Here is a 20,809-nt window from a genome sequence, read left to right on the forward strand (position 1 = left end):
TTTCAACCAGCGTTTTCTGCCAGCAATCTGGTGTCCAGAAAAAGCTTTCTTGAGCTTCAGTGTGCATGGAGCCTTAAAGTGAACCTTTTGCTTTGGATTTGCATGGGCAAAGCAAATTTAATTTGAGTATAGAAATGATAAAGTTTTGCTGGTTTTTTTTGTTTTGTTTTTTGTGTAATACACCCGCACGCTAGTTTTAGAAAAGCTTCAAGAAAAATAATACATCTCTAAAACAGTTCACTTCTGAAAAACTGTACAAAAAGCATTTGTCAGTCGCCTACGGATGCCTTTAAATGAGGAACCCCATGCATGTTGAAACATAACTGCTCACACGTGTGATCTTAGCAAGATAAGACGCAAAGTGCGGAAAAAAGACACTCCTGCCCCACCCCATACAGGGTGCAGAAAGTTTTTCTGCTTGTGACACTGAACAGGCAACTGTGACCTGTCCTCTGTCTCCACAATGACCCTACAGAATAAAAGCCCCCTGTGATGTCCCCTCTTACCTGCAGCAGTCTCTGGCCAGGAATGCACACGTTCTGAGAGGGAGAGGTCGAATTTTAAGTGGAAGCAGGCTGGGAGGTTCTAGGTGGGGAGGGAGGTTCAGTCCCACCTCCAGTAACAGTTCTGCCTGGCCCAGTGACAACTTGTTATCCTACAAAGCACACTGCAGAAGAATGGGGAAAGGATCTTTAACAATGCTATCATTTTTTAAAGGAAAGTTTATTTTAGAAGAAAAACTTTGCCTAAAACAACAAAGCAGAATTTAATTGTCGAACCGTCAGTTGTACTTTTTAACACATTTTCGGACAAAGGTCAAGTCTTATGGATTTCTGCATGAATGCCGGCACCCAGCACAGAAGGACCAAAACTCATTAACGTCAGGTTATAAATGTATGCAAATCATTAAATATTCCTTGAGCAACTACCTGAGATCTTAAAGTGGCAGTCCACCTTTTTACAAAAAAAAAAATAGTAAATGCAGCAATGTTGATCTTATAATCTTATCTTTATTTATCTTCTTTATATATCTCATTACTTATGATTGCTGCGCTTTTACCACTTTTTTGCATTGAAGACTGCAGAGCATCGTACCTGCAATCAGTATGTGTGTATACATTTTATATATATATATATATATATATATATATATAAATAAAATATATATTGTAAGATTGGGGTTATCAGACTCAAACGGTAGGTGCGTTTTCCAGTGAGTACGGCAGTACAAAATGGTATTTTTAAGGGCCTGGTAGCCCACTTTTATTTTAAAGCACAGAAAAGTTCACAAAGACCTCAGTACCCACGCAGGGGGGTTCCGCCATTACTGTATCTTGCACACTCAATACTTTAGCCTCCTGGCTTACATTCTTCCCATACGGCTGATTCAGGCCTTTAGCCTAGGCCTTAGGTCTGCTCCTCAGACCCAAAAGAGTTTGCTAGATTTAAGCTTTCTCCTAGCTCACTCCTGATCAGCATCTTGCTGCTCTGTCACCAAGTACGTCTGCCTCCTGCAGACATGCATGCTCTGGCTGCACCCATGCAGCCTTTGACTCCTCTCAGAGGAATGGGTGTCCACCTGATTCCCATGCACAGACTTCCTGTCTGTTGAGTGGAACACTGAGCCATAGCCAAGTCACAACTAAATAGCCCAGCACACAATTAGCAATAAGCGTACCTTTCCCTCCACAATCTGACGTAAACCAGCAATCTTGAAGGTAGCACAGGGTCCTACCGCCACAATATATATATATATATATATATATATATATATATATATATATATATATATATATATATATTATACATTTGCAAACCGACAAGATCTTTATTGCAGAAGAGACTTGAGACTTGTCTCTTCGCAATAAAGCACACTTACCTGCCTATTCGCAATGCTCTGAGGAATGCACATGTGGAGCTTGATTTACATTCTGGCACACTGCCAGTGTGCCAGGATGACTGCACTTCTGTGCATGCATGAGAGTAAGGCCTCTTTCACACGAACGATACGTTCAGGTCCACCTGTCAGTTTTTTGGGCGGACCTCTATGGAGCGTCGGATGTTAGCGGCGACACGTCCGCTGACATCCGACCCGCTCCGATCTGAAAAAGTGTGACGGAGAAAAGACCTACTTTTCCATCCATCTGAGGATTGGATCGGGTGAAGACGGACTCTACGGTCCCTCCTCATCCGATCCCCCATAGGAGAGAGCGGAGCTCTGACAGGTCGGTCCCTGCACAGTGTGCAGAGACCGACCTGTCATCTTCCTGCTCAGCGGGCAGCAACGGAGTAATCCCCGCTGAGAAAGCGGATGTTCACGGGGCGGATCATCACAGATCCGTCCCATGTGAAAGGACCCTAAGCCCCACACACTATCAGTTTTTCTGCTGAGTTTTTCCTTCAGATTTACCAAAACCATATAATATGAGGTCAAACCTTAGGAGTTTTAATTTGTATGCAATCAGGCAGGCCCTTGTACTACATGATTTTGGTAAAGCTGAAGACAAAAATTTGCAGAACATCTGATAGTGAGTATGGGGCTTTAAGGTTTGACCTCATATTATATGGGTTTGGTAAATGTGAAGGAAAAAATCTACAGAAAAATGTATAGTGTGTATCCAGCCTTACATCTTCCCGCACCAGCCAATAAAAATGACCAAAGACTGACACCCGGGAAGAACCCAGGGAGAAGATGTTGGCGCCAGCGAGGGATCTTTCGGGCATCGAACTGTTGAAACTAAGGGAAGTGTGTGTACCTTTAGTTCTGCTTTAAACAGATACACACCTTCTGATATGGGGCTGAAGGACTAGAATTGTGGTGATGTCATTATCTTGCTCTTTTAGGTCCCTCTGGTGTATTTGCCAATGATGCGTACTGGACCTTGATGACATAGCTGTGCAGGCAGAACCATGCACAGCTGCTCTAAATGAAAAAAAAACAAGGTTCCCCAGGCAGAAGCCTCCCACAATTTAGGTAAAGGTGGAGGGGAGAGTGGTTTGGTGTATACAACCATGTTTCATTTTACACCCTAAACAGTGTGTGCAGCCTGTTGCATTAGGGCAGTGATGGCGAACCTTGGCACCCCAGATGTTTTGAAACTACATTTCCCATGATGCTCCAACTACACTGCATAGTGCATAAGCATTATGGGAAATGTAGTTCCAAAACATCTGGGGTGCCAAGGTTTGCCATCACTGCATTAGGGTGTGCTCCCCAAAGCTCAAACACACACGTGTGTGTGTGTGTGTGTGTCTCTCTTTTATAAATAAATGTAAACAAACATTGAAAAATTTATTAAAACATGAATGGTGTCAATAGAGCAGTGGATGGTGTCAGCAGAGCAATGGATGTGTCAGTAAGGCAGAGGTTGGTGTCAGTAGGGCAGTGAATGGTGTCAGTAGAGCAGTGGATGGTGTCTGTAGAGCAGTGGATGGTGTCTGTAGAGCAGTGGAAGGTTTCTGTAGGGCAGTGGACAGTGTCTGTAGGGCAGTAGACGGTGTCAGTAGGGCAGAGGACGGTGTGAGTAGAACAATAGAGGGTATCAGTAGGGCAGAAGTTGGTGTCAGTAGGACAGTGGATGGTGTCCATAGAGCAGTGGGCAGTGCCAGTAGAGCAGTGAACTTCGTCAATAGGGCAGAGGATGATGTCAGTAGAGTAGTAAAAGGTGTCAGTAGGGCAGAGATTGGTGTAAGTAGGGCAGTAGACAGTGTCAATTTTTCATTTTTATTATTACATTTTTTTATAATTTTTTACAGTTTTATTATTTTTTACAATATTATTTATTTAGGAGCCCTGTTGGGGGCTTTGGTGAAATATCAGGGGTCTAAACAGACCCCTTATGTCTCACATTGAAACAGTGAAAGGGACTGATGACAGAGATTCCCCAGTCCCTTTCTCTGCAGTCCCAGCTGTTCTAGACAGTAAATGAATGGGAAGTGCTTTGTGCTGTGTGGCTTCCTGTTCATTCACTAACTGAAGCATAGTAAACACAGTTTACTGTGACTCAGCTATCAATGAACACGAATACTGAACTAGAACTAAAAGTGGGACTTTATATGAGGCGATATAAGCTATACATATATATATATATATATATATATATATATATATATATACACCTCCATCCCTGATATCTTGAAAAATAAAAAGTAAAAAAAAAATAAAAAGAAGTGGGACTTTATATGAAGCACATTACTAGACCGAATGAGCCAATCAATATACACTTTGTTTATTGTCAAAAGTCATACACATGTATATCACCATAGATAATAAATTGATATACCAATAAAATGATGGATCTCACTTGATAAATATAAACATAATATAGTATTACATGATTAGTTCAATATAGAAACATTGTTAAAAAAATTAAATTCATAAATGTCAATAAATAAAATCTAAACATTTCATGATAATGCACAATTAATTCAATATAGTATACACATATAGTAATAGACTTTTAGTATGTAGACCGAGGTATACATAGTAGTAGCATTTGAAACGTTAGCAATAATGGTAGATTGGTTCATTAAGGTAGGATACAGTCCAGATATGTATACATAAATACTGTGACAACGCCTCATAAAAAATCTCTACGCGTTTCGTGGTTACAATACCACTCATCAGGAGCAGATGCAGGATTTTTGGGGCATCTATAATGAAATAAAATTACCAAGTGAATATAATAATCCAGAATATACCGATATAGAAGGGAGAGGGGAGCCACACAAGTCCCAAGCAATCTCACCTATCTGTAGTATATAGGTACAAATGTTGATAATGGCGTCAGAAGGTAAAAAACATTTTAGATTTTAGAGAAACGTTCCTCCCGGGAGCTGAGAAGGAAAACCCTAAGGCACGGCCATAGCACCACTGATCAATGGTAGACGTAGAAAGGAGGTGAATAGGTTCCAGCCATGCTGTGTGTACTTAATGGTGTGCATAATTCATGTTATAATTGGTTCCCACACATATCTGTAGGGATCAAGATAATAAAAATAAAAATTAAATAATGAAAAAACAAAAAAAAAAAAACAAATTCCACAGCTGAAAAATAGGAGACTTCCCATAGTAAAAAACGTGCCAAGAGAGAGTAAATAGCCAAGTAGTAAAGAAAAAATGATCAGGTGTAATTTAGGTAAAACAAGAATGTTAAGTGATAGTAAAAGATAAAATAATGTGTAATGTCGCCAAGATACCTTAACAGGCACATAAAAAAATGCAAAACGTGCAGTGGTGGCTTGTAGATAAGGTCAGCTAGTGTGTCAGCATTGAGACCAATGTGGTTTAAATAGTAACCGTGTACGAAGGACATCCCTCAACGTCACGCGGCGTGATGACGGGGAGGCGGCGTCATCGCCCAGGCAACAATGTGTACCCGGCGTTTGGCGCCTAAACACCCCACGTGTACAACGCCGATGGACAATCATGCCGGTAAAGCGGCGTCATGAGTGACGCCGCTCACTCGGCATGTGGGCGTGGCGTCGACCCGCAGCAGACACCTGACCCGCTCCCCATAGGAGGAGGAGGGGGAAAGGTCATGGTGCGGGTCGCAGCTCCCGGAAGTAACGAGGCAAAACCTAACCCCAACTATCAAAGCTAGTGTCTAGATATAGAAGAGGCATAATAGCAAGACTGTGTCACAGTATACAATATGGATAATATCATGAATATAGTGATGTGCTTCCATCCCTGATTAGATGCAAAAATACTGAACTAGAACTAAAAGTGGGACTTTATATGAGGCGATATAAGCTATATATATATATATATATATATATATATATATACACCTCCATCCCTGATATCTTGAAAAATAAAAAGTAAAAAAAAAATAAAAAGAAGTGGGACTTTATATGAAGCACATCACTAGACCGAATGAGCCAATCAATATACACTTTGTTTATTGTCAAAAGTCATACACATGTATATCACCATAGATAATAAATTGATATGCCAATAAAATGATGGATCTCACTTGATAAATATAAACATAATATAGTATTACATGATTAGTTCAATATAGAAACATTGTTAAAAAAATTAAATTCATAAATGTCAATAAATAAAATCTAAACATTTCATGATAATGCACAATTAATTCAATATAGTATACACATATAGTAATAGACTTTTAGTTTGTAGTCCGAGGTATACATAGTAGTAGCATTTGAAACGTTAGCAATAATGGTAGATTGGTTCATTAAGGTAGGATACAGTCCAGATATGTATACATAAATACTGTGACAAAGCATCATAAAAAAGCTCTACGCGTTTCGTGGTTACAATACCACTCATCAGGAGCAGATGCAGGATTTTTGGGGTATCTATAATGAAATAAAATTACCAAGTGAATATAATAATCCAGAATATACCGATATAGAAGGGAGAGGGGAGCCACACAAGTCCCAAGCAATCTCACCTATCTGTAGTATATAGGTACAAATGTTGATAATGGCGTCAGAAGGTAAAAAACATTTTAGATTTTAGAGAAACGTTCCTCCCGGGAGCTGAGAAGGAAAACCCTAAGGCACGGCCATAGCACCACTGATCAATGGTAGACGTAGAAAGGAGGTGAATAGGTTCCAGCCATGGTGTGTGTACTTAATGGTGTGCATAATTCATCTTATAATTGGTTCCCACACATATCTGTAGGGATCAAGATAATAAAAATAAAAATTAAATAATGGAAAAAAAAAACAAAAAAAAATAAAAATAAATTCCACAGCTGAAAAATAGGAGACTTCCCATAGTAAAAAACGTGCCAAGAGAGAGTAAATAGCCAAGTAGTAAAGAAAAAATGATCAGGTGTAATTTAGATAAAACAAGAATGTTATGTGATAGTAAAAGATAAAATATGTGTAATGTCGCCAAGATACCTTAACAGGCACATAAAAAAATGCATACATCTCATTTCCCTGATCCAACGTAAAGGTCTGAGAGCTTGCCTCTTATCCTTCGACGCTGAAAAGGCCTTCGATAGGGTCAGTTGGAGGTTTCTGCAGCTGTCTCTAGCACAACTTGGCCTTGGAGCTCCCTTCATCTCTAAAGGTATGTCCCTTTACTCCCACCCCTCAGCTACGGTCCTGGTCAATGGTAACACATCGGCTCCCTTTGACATTGCAAACAGTACTCGACAGGGCTGCCCCCCCGTCCCCCCTCCTCTTTGTCATCATCATTGAGCATTTGGCATGTGCCATACGACAAAACCCCTCCATTCTTGGTATTCAAACTCCGTCTGCCCATCACAAACTTTCCCTGTATGCTGATGACCTCCTTGTGTATATTCAGAATCCTCACATCTCCCTACCAGCCCTATTCAGTGAATTTCAACGTTTTGGTATCTATAGTAACTTTAAGCTCAACATCTCTAAGACAGAAGTCCTTAACATATCCCTTACCCCCTCCACGCTGTCCCTTCTGAAATCCAACTTCTCATTTAAATGGCAGGCCAAGGGGATCTCTTACCTAGGGGTCGTTATACCCTCCAACCTCGCTGATTTGTTTTCCCTGAATTATATCCCCCTGCTTAACCGTATACAGAGGGACCTCGAGGAGTGGGGGGGATCTCCCTTACCCTGGTTCGGACGGATTAATACCCTAAAGATGGACACTCTACCCAAGTTCCTGTATTTATCTCAAACAATCCCCATCCACGTCCCCAAATCATTTTTTATCTCCCTACGCTCGTTGGCAATCAGATTCATGTGGAACAGGGGCCTCCCCAGGGTTAAATTTAAACTACTAACGATCCCGAAGACTATGGGAGGAACAGGCCTCCCTGACTTTGAGACTTATCATAAGGCCGCTCACCTGACTCGCATCATAGAATGGTTCACTCGCCCTTCCTGCAAGGCCTCGGTGTCTGTTGAACAGGACCTTTCTCCTGTAGATCCCCGAGCTCTTCCATGGGGTTATAAACAGGACTACTCTCGTATGACATCCTTGTCCCCACTGACTCTGGCCTCCCTGACGATGTGGTACAGGACGGGGCTAAACACCACTCTCTCCTCGGATCCGGGCCCCCTAACGTCCCTCTTTAACCATCCTGCTTTACCACAAAGTACAGGGGCAGCCTCCCTAGGACCCTTTAAGCGTACAGAATGGCCACAAGCCCATACATTTGTGCATCCCTCTCAGGGGACCCCAGTCTCCGTGACAGATTCCCGAGATTGGCTCACGGCCCTACATGTGTCCACATTTGCCAAACGCCTACACTCCTCCTCTCAAATACATCGCAAGCTTACCGACTTCGAGGAACTGTGCTCACTCCCAGAAACTCCCAAACACTTACTATCCTCCTTATATAACTTACTGCAGACTTTAGCACATGATCAACTCCCACATTACACCAGGCTGTGGTCTGCGGATTTGGGTGAAGACATCTCTGTGCCGGAATGGCATACCTCTTTTCATTTCACACATAAGTCAACAATCTCCTGCTACTCCCAAGAAAAGAACTACAAACTATTATCAAGGTGGTACAGGGACACTGCTACTTTACACAGGATTTTCCCGTCTACACCAGCCACCTGCTGGCGCTGTGAAGCTTCAGTCGGAACTTACATGCATGTCTGGTGGGACTGTGAGAGGATCCGCCCCTTTTGGACACAGGTTTTTGAATGTTATAATCTCTTAGCTGATATTCCGGTTCCTATCTCTCCAAAAATTGCATTACTCTCAATACTGCCCGGGTCTATTAAATCACAGAGACAAAGATTGCTCCGTTTCTTTATGTCCTCTGCTAGACAGCTGATACCTGCTTATTGGAAGACGACGACCACTCCCCCATTGTCACGGTGGGTGTCGATTATGAATGACACTATGAGAATGGAGGAGATGTTGGCACTGGACAATGACACTTAAGCCAAATTTCTTTCTCAATGGTCGATCTGGCTCCGCTTCTCTTCCTCTGACACTTTAATGAAACAAATCTTGAACGCATGAGGACACTGTGGGCTCTTCCTTACCCTACCCCCTCCCCTGCCCATATTCCTTCCCCCTCCCCCCCTCCCTCCCACTTTCCTCTCCTCCCCTCTTGCTATTTAGCTTTCCCCTATACCGCCTTGCACCTTTTTACTTTGATCCTCTTTCTTCTCTCTTTCTTTCTATCTTTGCTATGTTATTTTTTAAATATTGCCTTATGTAGTAACCCATGAGTATTTCTCACTACTGTGGCCTCGTGGATTGGTGAGCAGGCAGTCTACTCTACTCTCCAAGCTTCCCGTCAGGGACCGGCTATGGCCAATAGTCGTTAGCCGGCCTCCCGTAAATGTACTCCTGTTAATGTTCCTGTCTGCATTTGCCTCATGATGGTTACTGTTTATTGTTTTTACTTAAAATGTTTCAATAAAAATATTTTCAACAAAAAAAAAATGCAAAACGCGCAGTGGTGGCTTGTAGATAAGGTCAGCTAGTGTGTCAGCATTGAGACCAATGTGGTTTAAATAGTAACCGTGTACGAAGGACATCCCTCAACGTCACGCGGCGTGATGACAGGGAGGCGGCGTCATCGCCCAGGCAACAATGTGTACCCGCCGTTTGGCACCTAAACACCCCACGTGTACAACGCCGATGGACAATCATGCCGGTAAAGCGGCGTCATGAGTGACGCCGCTCACTCGGCATGTGGGCGTGGCGTCGACCCGCAGCAGACACCTGACCCGCTCCCCATAGGAGGAGGAGGGGGAAAGGTCATGGTGCGGGTTGCAGCTCCCGGAAGTAACGAGGCAAAACCTAACCCCAACTATCAAAGCTAGTGTCTAGATATAGAAGAGGCATAATAGCAAGACTGTGTCACAGTATACAATATGGATAATATCATGAATATAGTGATGTGCTTCCATCCCTGACTGGATGCAAAAATACTGAACTAGAACTAAAAGTGGGACTTTATATGAGGCGATATAAGCTATATATATATATATATATATATATATATACACACACCTCCATCCCTGATATCTTGAAAAATAAAAAGTAAAAAAAAAAAAAAAAAAAAAGAAGAGGGACTTTTTTTTTATTTTTATTATCTTGATCCCTACAGATATGTGTGGGAACCAATTATAAGATGAATTATGCACACCATTAAGTACACACACCATGGCTGGAACCTATTCACCTCCTTTCTACGTCTACCATTGATCAGTGGTGCTATGGCCGTGCCTTAGGGTTTTCCTTCTCAGCTCCCGGGAGGAACGTTTCTCTAAAATCTAAAATGTTTTTTACCTTCTGACGCCATTATCAACATTTGTACCTATATACTACAGATAGGTGAGATTGCTTGGGACTTGTGTGGCTCCCCTCTCCCTTCTATATCGGTATATTCTGGATTATTATATTCACTTGGTAATTTTATTTCATTATAGATACCCCAAAAATCCTGCATCTGCTCCTGATGAGTGGTATTGTAACCACGAAACGCGTAGAGCTTTTTTATGATGCGTTGTCACAGTATTTATGTATACATATCTGGACTGTATCCTACCTTAATGAACCAATCTACCATTATTGCTAACGTTTCAAATGCTACTACTATGTATACCTCGGTCTACATACTAAAAGTCTATTACTATATGTGTATACTATATTGAATTAATTGTGCATTATCATGAAATGTTTAGATTTTATTTATTGACATTTATGAATTTAATTTTTTTAACAATGTTTCTATATTGAACTAATCATGTAATACTATATTATGTTTATATTTATCAAGTGAGATCCATCATTTTATTGTTATATCAATTTATTATCTATGGTGATATACATGTGTATGACTTTTGACAATAAACAAAGTGTATATTGATTGGCTCATTCGGTCTAGTGATGTGCTTCATATAAAGTCCCACTTCTTTTTATTTTTTTTTTACTTTTTATTTATCAATGAACATGGTACTGATCACTCACTGTGTTCATTCCAGAAGAAAGGAGCTAGTAAATTACTTATTTACTGGCCCTTTCCCTGCTCTCCATCCTGAACTGATCCCCGGGAGAGGAGAAGAGCGGAAGCCGGAAGAGGAAGGGGGTGACCATGGGGAGCACATAGGGGGGCCCAAGAAGAAGAGAAACAGTTCAGGATTCCCATGTATTTGGCAGCTAATTGCCGATGTGAGGGAGAGGAAGAAAAGCCTACTTTCAGCTGCTGCAGGAGGAAATTACAGACTGGGTCCAGTAAATGCCTTATACGCTGACCCTTCTGTTTAGGTTCCAGGGATCAGCAAGGAACAACTACCAGTCACCTGCCTGCAATCTATGGGAAAATCGCGATCAACCCATGGATTAGGGTATGCTTAGGCACATCCGAACACCCCTTTCACACGCCTATGGGTGTAGCATGAAACATGGTCTAAAAGGTGGACTAAGGTGCACCTGTCTACCAGGGACATTTTTCTATTTTTTTGCACACATGCTAAAAATCTGCATATTTTGCTAGAAATTGCATTAAATTGATTGTAACCAATCACCTTGTAAAACAACCCATTCCGTTTAAAATATAAATGAGAGGCAAAACATGTTTGTTTAGTTATATAAAAAAACATAAATGCCTTTTTTTCCCTTTTTGATAAGTGATCACATTCCCTCTGTTCTCAGCTGTATAAGGCCTGATTCACACCTATGCAGTTTTAGTGCTTTTTGCATTTTGCAGATTTGCACTAAAGTCCATTCAACATGGCTTCCTATGGAACACTTTCTGTAGTGCAAATCTGCAAAATGCAAAAAGCACTAAAAATGCATAGGTGTGAATTCAGCCTGAGAGCTGTGGGAGGAGAAGCAGCAGCACACTGAGCTTCTCAGAGAATGGCTGTGCAGCAGGGGTGTGTCAGGACAAGTCTGATTGTTGGAGTAGAGCACATGGAGTTCCCAGCATAGTTAGAGAACTGACCATGCTGTGTTCTCCTGCTTAGGGTGGTCAGTTTTTAATAGGAAAGCAGAGGGAATTTCAGATAAAGTAAGCAATTCAAAGAGAACAAGATACTTTTTCACACAAGTACATGGTACAGCAGGCACATATCAGGATTATGATGTGCTGGGGTAACAAACACTCTAAACTGCTAAATAATTATGTTATTTTTGGAAAGCAAAGACCCCGTAGAATGAAATAGTGTCAACTTTAAAGAGCATGCATAGCCAAAATGTTTTTGGAGTTTTGGTATAAACGGGGAAGATGTAGTAGTATACCTAGCAGATTTTTATTGCTAACTCTGTTCCTGCTAAAGTGTAAGTAAAAATGGTACAGTTGTCGGAACAATAAGTGAAATCTAATCTCTCAGTGAGGTCACCTGTTGTAATGACAATTTCCCTTCACTTTGTAGAGTGAAGGGAATTCCTCACTGTTGTGCCTCTAGGATGGAAAGTAAAGTGATGCAGACACGCCTTACCTGTCCACATGTTAACCTCTTATGATACCAGCTCAACAGTAACTAGTAAGGCTGGATTCACACCTATGCATTTTTGGTGCTTTTTGCATTTTGCAGATCTGCTCTATAGAATGTGTTCCATAGGAAACCATGCTAAATGGATTGTAGTGCAAATCTGCACAATGCAAAAAGCACTAAAAATGCATAGGTGTGAATCCAGCCTTAAGGTCAAAAGCTACAGGTTGCTTGCTCAGTACATATTATATGCTGTTGAATATTTTACTAGTCCATTGCATTTTTGATGAAAATGTGTTGCCTCACTTGTGTTATATTGTATCCTCTTTTATGTGTCTAGCTCATTACGTATTAAATGGTGTTTATTACACTGTAACATTGTTAATGTTCTCCTGGAATGAGGAGGTCCCACTGTTTTTATAAAGGGGGACATCTGCTCCTTTTGACTTAATATTTTATGGGTTTCATACATATTTCATGTCAGTTGAGTCAAAAGTCAATTAGGGACCGTTCACACCACAATTTCTGCATTCTGCATGCACATTTTTGATGCATTTTTGGTGCATTCCAGAGCGTTTTTCCCATATTTTTTTTCTTCATCTCAGTTGAGGACAAAATCGAAAATCTATTACATTATTATTATTGTTATTATTATTATTATTATACAGGATTTATATAGCGCCAACGGTGCTTAACAAAATGAAGGCAGACATTACAGTTACATTACAATTTGATACAAGAGGAATCAGAGGGCCCTGCTCATTAGAGCTTACAATCTAAAAAGGAAGGATAAATTGATGTAAAAGGTAACAGCTGTGGGGGATGAGCTGATGGGTAAAGTAAAACAGTGTATTAGGCTGGATTCACACCTATGCATTTTTAGTGCTTTTTGCAATTTGCAGATTTGCAATACAGAGCTTGTTCCATAGGAAACCATGGTAAATGAACTGTAGTGCAAATCTGCAAAATGCAAAAAGCACTAAAACTGCATAGGTGTGAATCCAGCCTTAGAAGCAGGATAGGACAAGTGCATTCTGGTGCATTTACGATTAGTGATGGACGAACTTCCGACGGGACGTTTCGCGAACGCGGCCGATAGTTCACGAACCGGAACGTTCGCGGCGGGCCCCATTGACTTCAATGGGAGGCAAACTTTGCAAACCTACAGGTCAAATTTGCAGCCACAAAATAATTAATAGCTGTGCAAACATAGTCCCACCACATGGCCAATGACATAACACATGTATGAGGTGAATCTGGGATCGACAACTACAAGCATTCTTTTTTTATATGGGAAATTGTTGTGACAATTCAGGACTGTGGAGCGCATGAAGGCAATGGAGGAGAGGGAAGGTCAGGGTAGGCAAAGAAGAGGGTGCAGGAGATGATCACCAGCAGCGTGACATACAGCAATGACACCTGCATCGTGATAGAGTCATCTGACAACAGCACCGTGATAGAGAGCACTGACATCAGCAGCGTGACATAAAGCACTAACACCAGCACCGTGATATACAGCACTGACAGCAGCACCGTGATAGAGAGCACTGACATCAGCAGCGTGACATACAGCAATGACACCTGCACTGTGATAGAGTGATCTGACAACAGCACAGTGATAGAGAGCACTGACATCAGCAGCGTGACATAAAGCACTAACACCAGCACCGTGATATACAGCACTGACAGCAGCACCGTGATAGAGAGCACTGACATCAGCAGCGTGACATACAGCAATGACACCTGCACCGTGATAGAGTGATCTGACAACAGCACCGTGATAGAGAGCACTGACATCAGCAGCGTGACATAAAGCACTAACACCAGCACCGTGATATACAGCACTGACAGCAGCACCGTGATAGAGAGCACTGACATCAGCAGCGTGACATACAGCAATGACACCTGCACCATGATAGAGTCATCTGACACCTGCACCATAAGCAGCCCCAGGAGGAAGTCAGCATAGCACAGGGATGGTGGGAGCCCCTCATAATGAGCATAGCACAGGGATGGTGGGAGCCCCTCATAATGAGCATAGCACAGGGATAGTGGGAGCCCCTCATAATGAGCATAGCACAGGGATGGTGGGAGCCCCTCATAATATGCACAGCAGAGGTACACCCCCAGGAGGAAGTCAGCACAGCACAGGGATGGTGGGAGCCCCTCATAATAAGCAGCCCCAGGAGGATGTCAGCATAGCACAGGGATGGTGGGAGCCCCTCATAATAAGCAGCCCCAGGAGGATGTCAGCACAGCACAGGGATGGTGGGAGCCCCTCATAATAAGCAGCCCCAGGAGGAAGTCAGCACAGCACAGGGATGGTGGGAGCCCCTCATAATAAGCAGCCCCAGGAGGAAGTCAGCACAGCACAGGGATGGTGGGAGCCCCTCATAATAAGCATAGCACAGGGATGGTGGGAGCCCCTCATAATATGCACAGCAGAGGTACAGCCCCAGGAGGAAGTCAGCACTGCACAGGGATGGTGGGAGCCCCTCATAATAAGCAGCCCCAGGAGGAAGTCAGCACAGCACAGGGATGGTGGGAGCCCCTCATAATAAGCAGCCCCAGTAGAAATATGACACCGCTCAACCTCTTCAAACAGGAGGGTACGGGCATATAGTACGGTGTGCTTTTTTTGGACAAGGAAGTGAGCCAAATGAAGAAAGAAGGTCTGTGTGCTCGATTAAAAAAATTGTTTATAGACATATACATGGTCTACTGGTCACATGTGTTGAATTCCTCCGAGATCCATGCCTCATTCATTTTTAGAAATGTGAGGTAGTTAACACTGTCATGAGCTAGGCGAGTACGCTTATCGGTCACGATCCCCCCTGCTGCGCTGAACGTCCTTTCGGCAGGACACTGGACGAGGGGCAAGCCAACAGTTCGATTGTAAATTGGGCAAGCTCTGGCCAGAGGTCAAGCCTGCCCACCCAGTAGTCCAGGGGTTCATCACTCCTCAGAGCGTCCACATCGGCCGTTAACCCGATGTAGTCGGACACCTGACGGTCTAGGCGTTCCCTGATGCTGGATCCGGATGACACCTGTCGATGGGTCGGCTGAAAGAATGACCTCATATCCGAAGTCACCAACACATCTTCAAACCGGCCTCTTCTTGCAGGCACTGTTGGATTGGTACCCGCAACTCCTTCTCTGGGAGTGGGAATTGCTCCTCTGCCAGCGCACGCAAAAGCAGAATGCAGCATTTCTCGAAGCAAGGCCTGTAAGTGCTGCATTCTGACAGCCCTCTGTGACGGCGGTAACATTTCCGCCAATTTGTGTTGTACCGGGGGTCTAAGTACGTTGCCACCCAGTACTGGTCCTTGACCCTTATGCTTTTTATACAGGGGTCCCTATTAAAACACTGGAGCATGAAGGCCCCCATTTGCACTAAACTGGAAGCGGTGTGGTGGCCTGGCTCCTGCTCATCATCCAGGATAATGTCGTCCTCTTTATTCTCCTCTCCCCATCCACGCACAACAACAGGGGTCCCAGAAAGGTTTAAAGCATGCTCTTCTTGCTCCTCCTCATCCGCCCCGGCACCATCCTCCTCTGACTCCTCTTCAGACTCCTGTTGTTGACTTGTCTCAGATAGAGTAGCCCCCCCTGGGAATTCATCCAGCATTGCGACTTCCTCATCTTCCCGCTCCTGCTCCTCCACAGCTTGATCAATGACATGACGCAATGCACGCTCCATAAAGAAGGCATAAGGTACCATGTCACTGATGGCGCCATGGCTGTGACTGACCAGTTTGGTGATCTCCTCAAATGGCCGCAGAAGTCTGCATGCGTCGCGCATGAGCAGCCACTGGCGCAGTGAAAAAACCCCCAGCTCCCCAGAACCTGTTCTGCCGCAGAGTTCATACAGGTAGACGTTAACTGCACATTTCTGCTGGAGCAGCCTATCAAGCATATAGAAGGTTGAGTTCCATCACGTCGGGCAATCGCAAATAAGACGTCTGATCGGCAGATTGTGTCGCCGCTGAATGTCAGCAAGGCGAGCCATGGCCGTGTAAGATCTTCTGAAATGGGCCGAGATTTTCCTTGCCTGCCGCAAGATGTCCTGGACCCCAGGGTATTTGACAACGAATCGCTGCACGACCAAGTTTAAGACGTGTGCCATGCATGGCACGTGCATGATTTTGCCCTGTTTCAATGCGCTGAGCAGATTCGCACCGTTGTCACACACCACTTTACCAACTGTCAAATTGAGCGGTGTTAGCCACTGATCTGCCTGTGAACGCAAAGCTGAAAGGAGTGCCGGGCCAGTGTGGCTCTTGGCTTCCAGGCACAACAGACGCAGCACGGCATGGCAATGTCTCACCTGGCATGTCGAATAGGTTCTGGGGAGCTTGGGTGGCGCAGCGGAAGAGACGCTAGCAGCGGAAAAGGAGGAGTCAGCCGAGGAGGAGAGAGAGGAGGATGGAGTAGGAGGAGGAGGAGAAGAAGAGCCAGGCCTGCATGCAATCCGTGGCGGTAAAACCAAATCTACACGGGTGCCACGGGTTACATGCTTGACGACCGTCAGAAGGTTCACCCAGTGGGCAGTAAAAGTGATATACCTTCTCTGCCCGTGTTTGCTAGACCACGTGTCTGTGGTCAGATGTATCTTGGCACCGACACTGTGTGCCAGAGATACATTCACTTGCCGCTGAACATGGCCATATAGCTCTGGGATGCCCTTCTGTGAGAAATACTTCCTTCCTGGGACCTTCCATTGTGGTGTTCCAATGGCCACAAATTTTCGAAAGGCCTCCGAGTCCACCAGTTTATATGGCAGTAGTTGGCGGGCTATCAGTTCTGACAAGCCAGCCGTCAACCGTTGGGCAAGAGGGTTATCCGACATCATCATTTTTTTACGCTCGAACATTAGGCCCACAGAAGCCTGCCTTTTTGCAGAAAAACGTGAGCTTGGCGTGATGGAAGGTGGAGTGGAGGACAATTGTGAGGAGAGAGGAGAAGGAGAAGTAGAAGACGAGGCTGGACGGTGAGAGCCTGGAGTGTGGCTTTGTGTGTTCCGTTGCTCCCACTGGGCTCGGTGATGGCTGCTCATGTGCCTTCTTAAGGCGGTCGTCCCTAGGTGAGTGTTGGGCTTACCGTGACTAATGCGTTGACTGCAAAGATTGCAGATGGCAACGCTATTGTCAGCAGCGGACACGTTAAAAAAAGCCCACACTGCGGAGCCAGGTGCCGGTGTCCTGGGAGCGCCAGATGTGACCGTACATGGTCGATGACTCGCTCCTGATACATTTGCAGTCTGCTTTGTCCCTCCTGTGCAATGTAAGTTATTCCTGCTTCTCCTCCCTATCTGCTGGTCCATATCTCCCTCTGAACTCCCCTCCTCTTCCTCTCTTGTGGGCACCCACGTGACATCACTAGACACGTCATCATCAACGTCACCTTCCCCAACGCTATAAGTAGAGATCTCGGAGTAGGCAGCAACACCGGGGACCAAACTCCTCCTTGGGCTGATCTGGGTACTGTTGTCAGACTGCTGAGTAGCGGTTGTTGCTACCTCCTCTTCCTGATCCAATACCAAGAGTGGCTGCGCATCAGAAATGTCTTGATATGGATCGGAAAATAATTCCTGTGACTCAAGCGGAAGGTATGTGGTGGTGGTGGTGTTGTTGGTGGTAGTGTCTTTGGGGGTGCACATAGCAGAGAGTGAAGAAGAGGGTGCAGATCGAGAGGATGAGGAGGGTGCAGAAGAGTAAGGCTGAGTGAGCCACTCAACCAAGTCTGGTGCGTCCTTTAAAGTAATTGAACACACCTTCTGCAACTTCCCACTTTGGCTCAAGCCTGTTGCTCCTGCCCTACCCCTACCACCCCTGCGGAAGGGCCTGCCTCTTCCTCTGCCTGTCATTTTTTAAATGACCCTGTGACAAAACTCTCAGTCCCTATACTGATGAAGGACTGCTGCAGTATAGGGCAGCGGTCAGCAGTAGTGCACCTCAACCCTATGTATTGTGGACCTATACCAGTCCTTAAGGAATAGCAGACTGTACCTCACTCAACCCTATGTACTGTAGTACCCTATACCTTACCAGTCCTTATAAGGACCTTTGTGGAACAAGTAGGTTGTGTGTGACTGATTAGCAGACTGTACGTAAGTCCCTATACTGATAATGGACTGCTGCAGTATAGGGCAGCGGTCAGCAGTAGTGCACCTCAACCCTATGTAATGTGGACCTATACCAGTCCTTATAGAATAGCAGACTGTACCTCACTCAACCCTATGTACTGTAGCACCCTAGCCCAGGTTACCAGTCCTTATAAGGACCTTTGTGGAACAAGTAGGTTGTGTGTGACTGATTAGCAGACTGTACGTCAGTCCCTATACTGATGAAGGACTGCTGCAGTATAGGGCAGCGGTCAGCAGTAGTGCACCTCAACCCTATGTATTGTGGACCTATACCAGTCCTTAAGGAATAGCAGACTGTACCTTACTCAACCCTATGTACTGTAGTACCCTATACCTTACCAGTGCTTATAAGGACCTTTGTGGAACAAGTAGGTTGTGTGTGACTGATTAGCAGACTGTACGTCAGTCCCTATACTGATGAAAAACTGCTGCAGTATAGGGCAGCGGTCAGCAGTAGTGCACCTCAACCCTATGTATTGTGGACCTATACCAGTCCTTACAGAATAGCAGACTGTACCTCACTCAACCCTATGTACTGTAGTACCCTATACCTTACCAGTCCTTATAAGGACCTTTGTGGAACAAGTAGGTTGTGTGTGACTGATTAGCAGACTGTACGCCAGTCCCTATACTGATGAAGGACTGCTTCAGTATAGGGCAGCTGTCAGCAGTAGTGCACCTCAACCCTATGTATTGTGGACCTATACCAGTCCTTACAGAATAGCAGACTGTACCTCACTCAACCCTATGTACTGTAGCACCCTACACCAGGTTACCAGTCCTTATAAGGACCTTTGTGGAACAAGTAGGTTGTGTGTGACTAATTAGCAGACTGTACGTCAGTCCCTATACTGATGAAGGACTGCTGCAGTATAGGGCAGCGGTCAGCAGTAGTGCACCTCAACCCTATGTATTGTGGACCTATACCAGTCCTTATAGAATAGCAGACTGTACCTCACTCAACCCTATGTACTGTGGCACCCTACACCAGGTTACCAGTCCTTATAAGGACATTTGTGGAACAAGCAGGTTGTGTGTGACTGATTAGCAGACTGTACGCCAGTCCCTATACTGATGAATAGGAATAGGAATGAGCCCGTTCGGCGAATTCCGAACATTATGGGCCGTTCGCGCCAAATTCGTGTGGCGCTCACGGCCCACAATGCACTGCCTCATCGCAGTGCATTGCTGGCTCATGATTGGCCAAGCATGCACTGTGACCCCGCATGTTTGGCCAATCACAGCGCCAGCAGCGAGGAGAGCCATGATTGGCCACAGGCAGGATGCCTGTGGCCAATCATAGCTCAGGCTGTGTAGTACACGCCCCACACTACATAAGGCCGCCAGCGCGGCGGCCTTGTGTAGTGTGTTGGCGTCTGAAGCAGTTAGTGGGTGTTCTGTGTACCTTCAACACAGTACACACCGATCGTTATCGGCCGATTTTCGATCTTGCTCTTCTGTAGTGGTTGTTGTCTGCGTGCCCTGACCGCAGTATACACCGCTATATTCACCTCACCTATATAGCTAGTGATCTATCTTTTATAATAGAGCTTGCAGTCAGTAGTGTTAGGAGCTTGTGCGTGCTGTCTGCGTGCTCTGTACCCAGTACACACCGCTATATCCACCTACATAGCTCTTCTCTATTTGAGCCCACTTGCCATCTGCAGGAGTTATTGGAAGTTGTGTGTGCCTCCAGCACAGCACAGTATACATCTGTATATACCCCTTTATCTCTGGTGTTCTATAATAAAGGCTTCTGCAGGAGTTAGTGGGTGTTGTGTGCCTCCAGCACAATATACACTACCCAACTGCTGTTTTACCCAACTCCCTTCAGGCCATTACCATGTCTGGAAGGCCAGCAAGGAGAGGCAGACAGGCGCGAGCCGATAAAAGAGGGCAAGCAGGATCTGTGTCTAGAGACAACAGTGCTGGTCGTAGACACGGTGCATTGTCATCAGCACGTGGCCATGGGACACGCTTGTCCTTCTTTTCGGCAGCTGGACATGTTGAACCGCAACATGCCAATGACTTGGTAGAGTGGATGACCAAGCCCTCTTCATCCTCCTCATCCTCTCTCACCCAGTCTCAGGGTACTAGCAAAGCAGCTGCCAACTCATCGTCTTCCCTCCTCTCAATGTCATCATCAGTGACTCCTTCCCTAGACCCACCACGTCCTCCTGAGGAGTCTCCTGAACTCTTTGAGCACAGTGTTGGGTACATGCTCCAGGAGGATGCCCAGTGTTTTGTAGGCTCTGATGATGACACTCAGCTAGAGGAAGGCAGTAGCGT

The 20,809-nt window shown here is 44.7% G+C and overlaps 1 protein-coding gene across 1 annotated transcript in view; it reads right to left on the reverse strand.

The window, feature by feature from the left end:
- Positions 1-612, reverse strand: part of ANXA4 (annexin A4) — a 124,352-nt gene extending 123,740 nt beyond the window's left edge. The window contains exon 1 of the mRNA XM_077469456.1: positions 507-612. The gene's annotated coding sequence lies outside the window, so the exon portion shown is untranslated. The remainder of the gene's footprint in view (positions 1-506) is intronic.
- Between the last annotated feature and the right edge of the window lie 20,197 nt (positions 613-20,809).

This window comes from Lithobates pipiens, unplaced genomic scaffold, assembly GCF_037356315.1.
Source record: "Lithobates pipiens isolate NorthernLeopardFrog02 unplaced genomic scaffold, aLitPip1_a1.2 Scaffold_8, whole genome shotgun sequence".
Taxonomy (NCBI): Eukaryota; Metazoa; Chordata; class Amphibia; order Anura; family Ranidae; genus Lithobates; species Lithobates pipiens.